Source organism: Gigantopelta aegis, chromosome 7 (assembly GCF_016097555.1).
Source record: "Gigantopelta aegis isolate Gae_Host chromosome 7, Gae_host_genome, whole genome shotgun sequence".
Taxonomy (NCBI): Eukaryota; Metazoa; Mollusca; class Gastropoda; order Neomphalida; family Peltospiridae; genus Gigantopelta; species Gigantopelta aegis.
In genome coordinates, this window is record NC_054705.1 from 4982580 (window position 1) to 4989215 (window position 6636).

The following is a 6636-nucleotide window of genomic DNA, read 5'->3' on the forward strand; positions in this document are numbered from 1 at the left end:
ATTGTTATAAGTGAGAGGCGTTTCATGCGAGAAGCGCAGTATCGTCAGCATATAATAAACATAAAAAGTTACGAGCTGTTTCATAGAACGTTTCGTCTGTATCCAGGGATATCCTAGTACAATTTTGGCTTTTTAAGTAATTATCTAGATCATTTAGATAAAGGGAAAACAGGACAGGCAGCAAATTTTCTCCTTCTACAATATATGTAGACAGAGTATTAGCCGAGTGTAATTATATACTTGAAATACAGGGTGGTTCAACATATTCGTTTGAATTACTATCACCGAGTGGGTTGTTGCTGCTGTTACTATTACTGGGTGAGTTAGCATTGTAAACATCCTCATATATATATGTATAGGGTCGGGATATTGAACATTTAAGACAAACCAACATGATAGACATATATCAACATGTCGGAATATTACACCTGTAAGACAGGCCTACATGACGGGCCTACGTCAACGAGTCGGAATATTACATCTGTAAGACAGGCCTACATGACGGGCCTACGTCAACAAGTCGGAATATTACACCTGTAAAACAGGTCTACATGATGGGCCTACGTCAACGAGTCGGAATATTACACATTTAAGACAAGCCTACATGACGGGCCTACGTCAACGAGTCGGAATGTTACACTTGTAAGACAAGCCTACATGATGGGCCTACGTCAACGAGTCGGAATATTACACCTTTTAGACAAGCCTACATGATGGTCCTACATCAACAACTCGGAATATTACACCTTTAAGGCAGGCCTACATAATGGATCTTCATTAACAAGTCGAAATATTACACCTTTAAACAAGCCTACATGATAGATCTACATCAACAAGTCGAAATATTACACCTTTAAGACAAACCTACATGATGGATCTACATTAACGAGTCGAAATATTACACCTTTAAGACAAACCTACATGACAAAACCTGCATCAACTAGTCGGCATATTACCTCATGATTCAGTACTGTCTTCACTCTCATTATCTGACTTTTCCGACGCCATATAACTGTAAATAAAATGTGTTAAGTGCGTCGTTAAATAAACCACTTCTTTCCTTCCTTCTTCTGAATAAGTCGACCCATTTCGTCATCTTTTCGCCAGGAAAACGTTTTACCGTCCTGCTCGTGAAATTCTGGTTGCTACAAAACATAGCCTGCTAACTAAACTGAACCTGTTCAACTAGTCCGATCCATCTGATGGATTTGACTACAGATTTAGATCTGTATATAGAAATATTTTTAGTTTTGTGATGAATATCGTTACATCGTATTTAAGACATACTTTAACATGCGAACTCATCATTCAGCTCCGACTGCCTGTTAAATATGTTTTGTGTTAGATATCGAATTCTCGGTCCAGCTGTATCAATGTATGTATGTATGCCCACAAAAAACTGTCAAATGTCGGAAATTAACGTGCTTATATCAAATGAATGTTCAAGCACTGCTGTATCAATTGTATGGCATGTGATTTAGATGTATACAACCATTTGTCAATATACAAATAAAATATATAATATAGCACTTCATTATTGAACAATCATTGTCATTTATCTCCTGATTCGGAATTCGTCAATCACCACAGATTAATTTGAGCAATAAAATCGTTATGCGTGATCAGGACCGTATCTCAGGCCAATGTAGAGCCCAATGGAGGGTTGGCGAAATAGTGGTTGATTCCCCGAATCTAGTGCCTCGTCTATAGGACAACCACTCCCGAGGAGAGAATGTACAATACATGCTCCCTGCACCGCTCAAAAGACACAACAGTACACTGTTGTCATAACTTAACTATCTTACGCAACATCTACGAAAAAGTTCGTTTTGTTTAACGACACCACTAAAGCACTTTGACATCATCGGTTATTAGATGCCAAACGTTTGGTAATGTTGACATTTAGTCTTAGACAGGAAACGCGCTACATTTGTCCATCACTCCGGTCAGATCAGGTCACAGGTTTTAACGTGCACATTCAGAACAATCTCTTATAGCACACGCCTGTCATGGGCGCAGGTGTCGACTTTCGCCGGCTCCTCCGTCCAGGGCAGGGAAGGGTTTGGTGGAGGTTTGGTGGAGGGTGGGAGAGGGGATCGCCCGCGCTGGCGTGTGCAGGGGAGCATAAGCAGCCCGACCAGGGTCGGTAGAGGACGAGGGTGTTCATTAATAGCAAGAGATATTGTATATGCACCATCTCTCATATAGGTTAGTACATACTACGGCATTTGATATACCAGACGGACCGCACACCAATCGAGCGCTTTACCATTGACCTATGTCCCGCCCGACATGTACAAATGAATGAGTGAATGAATGAATAAATGTTTAACGACACCCCAGGACAAACATACGACTTTTGGGTGTCACAAAAGGTAAATATACGAAAATGTCGACCTGTACGAAGCATTTTAGTCAAACTGACTGCACGTTTTGTGCATTTTAATTGGGATGAACAAGAAGAGATCATTTTTACTAAACGGCAGGATGAAACACGTTTTGGAGAGTCTGTCACTGAATGTCAGGTAAATTACAGTAGAGGTAGTTCGCATTCCTATTGCGCATGCGCGCGAAGAGTAACAGCCCTTGCCGAATTAGACTGTGTCCAGGCTATTTACAACTTGACGGGGGGGGGGGGGGGGCATGATCCAAAGTGGTCGTGAGCGTCGTAAGTAGCTTCGTATGAGATGTAAATCTCTGGCGACTAACGTACATGTTTGGTATCAGATGGTATAATGGCTGCGAACCACGGTCTACAAAAGTTTACGTCGGAATGGTTAAAGACCAAAAGCAGTGAAACATTAACTTAGAGGAAGTCTTTGCAACCGCGTGTCAATGGTTTTGACGATGCAAAATTAAAAGATTCATACAATAAAATGAACTTAATTGGAATGCATTTGCTTCTTTGAACAATTACAATTATAATTATATTCACGCAGATTTCTAGTGATGTTTAATTCTCCACATGTATCAGTATTTAAAATTTAATAACATATGTCTACCCCTTCCCCTAAAAAAAAAAAAGCCACAACAAAATCCCTACCCCACATAGATCTTTATCACAGCTCTATTTTTCCCTTATCGTTTCATTAAAAGTAATCATTTCTTACGCAAACGTTGGTGAGAACATAATGCATTATTTTTGATAACACATGGGTTGTTTACACACCAACGTGTGTTAACAATTTCAAGATATACGACTGGGTACTCCTAGGTGATGACCAGGTCACTAGTGCCATGCATCCAATGAAAACCAACACGGAAATAGATTACACTGGCACGTATAGTTAACCTGACAATCATGTGTCTGCAACGCGTAAGTTACCTACAAGTGCAACGGCTGTAAATAACTTTTAGTGGAAATAGATGTTAAAATTTGCTTTAAACCTGGGGTTTTTTGCGTATATGTAAGAAATGGAATAATATATTCGTGTCCGTGAGATACCATTTATCTCACAACTCGTTGTTTAAAGAGGTATCAAACTCGCTTTCGCTTTTTTTTGTTAAATACATTTTAAAACAACTTGTGAGATAAATGGTATCTAACGACCACGCATGTATTATTCTCTATATAATTACTAAACAATGCAACATGTCTATCTACAAATTGTTATTTATTTATTTATTTGTTTTATTTACTTTTCACTATGATTTATATCAACACATACAACTTCTTTTGAAATATCTGGTATTTATAGTTAACAAAATTCTTTATTTATCTTATTTTATTTTATTTATTTATTTATTTTATTTTTAATTATTTTTATTTTTATTTTTATTTTATTTATTCTTCACTATAATTTATATGAGACACACACACATCTTCATGTGAAATATCTGGTTCTTACGAAGTGAGAAAAATGTATAGAGAGGTTATTACCAGAGTCTGTTTCGGTATCGTCAATATCATAATATGAGGTTCCCATAATACTATTGTTATTCCTAATTATATTAGGAATAAAAATAGTATTTTGCGAGCTTCTCTCGAGCATAATACATTATGTTTATTCCTAATATATGGTATTGACGATACCGAAACACACGAGGGTAATAATCTCTTTATTATATAATTTGAAACTTATTACAACGTATTTTTGTAAACTGTATATATACCAGTCAGCCACCGATCGATATTTAATGAATATGTGGTGTCGTGTCGTTTTGAATGGGAACGACGTCGGATATACTAACATAAAAATAAACTAGCCCATGACGGGCTTTTTCTCTTTTTTTTCTGAACGCTGGACAACTTTGAAAGTAAAGTTGGTATTGACATGTTTTTGTTTGACGACTGTTGATACGTACGTCAATTATGGAGTGTCACCGTAGTACGTTTGCTTAAATGTCAATAAACGTAGCGCCGATACCTTGATTAATTTACACAGTTATCAAATTCTGAAAGTATGTGATCTGAATTTTTTTTTTTTTTTTTTTTTTTTTTTTTTTTTTTTTTTTTTTTACTTTTCACTATCACTTATATCAATCACACACAACTTCATTTGAAATATCTGATATCTACGAAATTTAAAATTATTTTTAAATTTAGATGTATTTTTTATTTATTTATTTATTTATTTATTATTCAATTTATTTTCTTTGCTTGTTTCATTATTCCTTTATTTACTCTTCATCATCATTTATATTAGTCATATACAACTTTATTTAAAATATCTGGTATTTACGAAGTTAAATATTTATTTATTTATTTGTTTATTTGTTTGTTTGTTTCTTTGTTTGGGCTAACTCTTCTTTTTCTTTCACCGTTTTAATTATTTCGGTTTAAATTCAGTCTTGGCGTGTTTACTTTTGTTAATTGTCCGTCGTCCGAGGCATAGTACTTAATATGTTTGCTTCCAACATTGAAACGAAGTACTTCTGACTGCGCATAATAAACCCTCTTGAGTTTATAATAAAGGGACCATCCTGAGTCTGTAGCCATATTATCAAGTTGTCGGCTAGTTTAATCTCTTATAAATAAAACTTACATGTTTCTTAGGCTACATATTCTTGCTTCGAATATAAATATCTGGCCATTCTCAGGTCGGTAGCAACCGAGAGGCCATGGCGGGGAAATGTATCCCCACTTTTAACTACTATATATAAATCCGGTTTCAAATATGGCTTGTGCCACCCCCACCCCCAGCCCCCGACACACACACACACACACACACACACACACACACACACACACACTACACTGTGTCTCTCCACTACAGACTGTGCCCCCCTGCCCGCCACCAACTCAAGATATCGTTCCTACGGGCCTGATTCTAATGTGGTTGTTTTATAATTATAGTAGGTCAAATTACATACGTATCAAAAATCTCACACAATCAGATGAATGGATGCACCGAGGTGGTTCGATCCAAGCCAGCACGCAGTCGACTGACCCAAATGCCGCAACTTGTACGTTGATTGATTGACAGAAAAATAGAAGAACAAAACATCGGTCACACGTTTACGAACTTACGAGGCCCTTTCCTATATGCGTTCAACATACGTGGCTATTATAGTTTATATATGTATAGATTGAAACTACAATTCCACAGTTAAAGATAACAAGAAGAAGGAAATATATGAACGCATTTAATCTGGTTTTTGGCTTGGGTTTTGTTGGGGTGGTTTTTTTGGGTGGTTTTTTTTGTAATTTGTTACTATACATGCATAGTTAAATGTATCCTGATACACCTACACGTTTTGCTAGCATACTGATTGTATTTGACATGAATTGTCTGCGTTCAAATGCCTCAGATAGTGTAATAATGAACGCGTAACATATTGAAACTATTGGAGGGAGAGAGAGAGAGAGAGAGAGAGAGAGAGAGAGAGAGAGAGAGAGAGAGAGAGAGAGAAATAATGTGAGTAAAAAAGTAAAGTTTGTTGTTTGTTTTATTTAACGACGCCACTAGAGCACATTGATTTTTTCATCTATCATCGGCTATTGGACGTTAAACATATGGTCATTCTGACACTGTTTTTTTTTAGAGAGGAAACCTGCTGTCGCCACATAGGCTACTCTTTTACGACAGGCAGCAAGGGATATTTTATTTGCGCTTCCCACAGGCAGGGTAGCACAAACCACTTACAACAATCTATAAACTTTTTTTTCTCACAATATTGCAATAAATGGAAACTAAAGCACAAACCATGGCCTTTGTTGAACCAGTTATGGATCACTGGTCGGTGCAAGTGGTTAACATCTACCCACTGAGCCTTGCGGAGCACTCAGTCAGGGTTTAGAGTCGGTATCTGGATTAAAAATCTGGCCTAACCACGACGCCGGTCTGATGATTTGAGCGAGAGAGTGAAAATGTGAGAGACAGACATACAAATAGATAGACACACATAGATGCAGACAGACATAAACAAGTATATAGATAGATGGATATACAGATAGACAGAGATATAGATAAATAGATTAGATAGATAGATGGATGGATGGATGGATGGATGGATGGATGGACGGACGGACGGACAGACAGACAGACAGACACAGATAGATAAGATAAGATAAAATAAGATAGGTAAGATAAGATAAGATAAGATAAGATAGATGGATAAGTCAGATTGGATTGACTGATTAAAGGGGAGAGTCCCGCAATTTCTGTTCTTGAGCGTGTTAAGTGAGTGAGCATT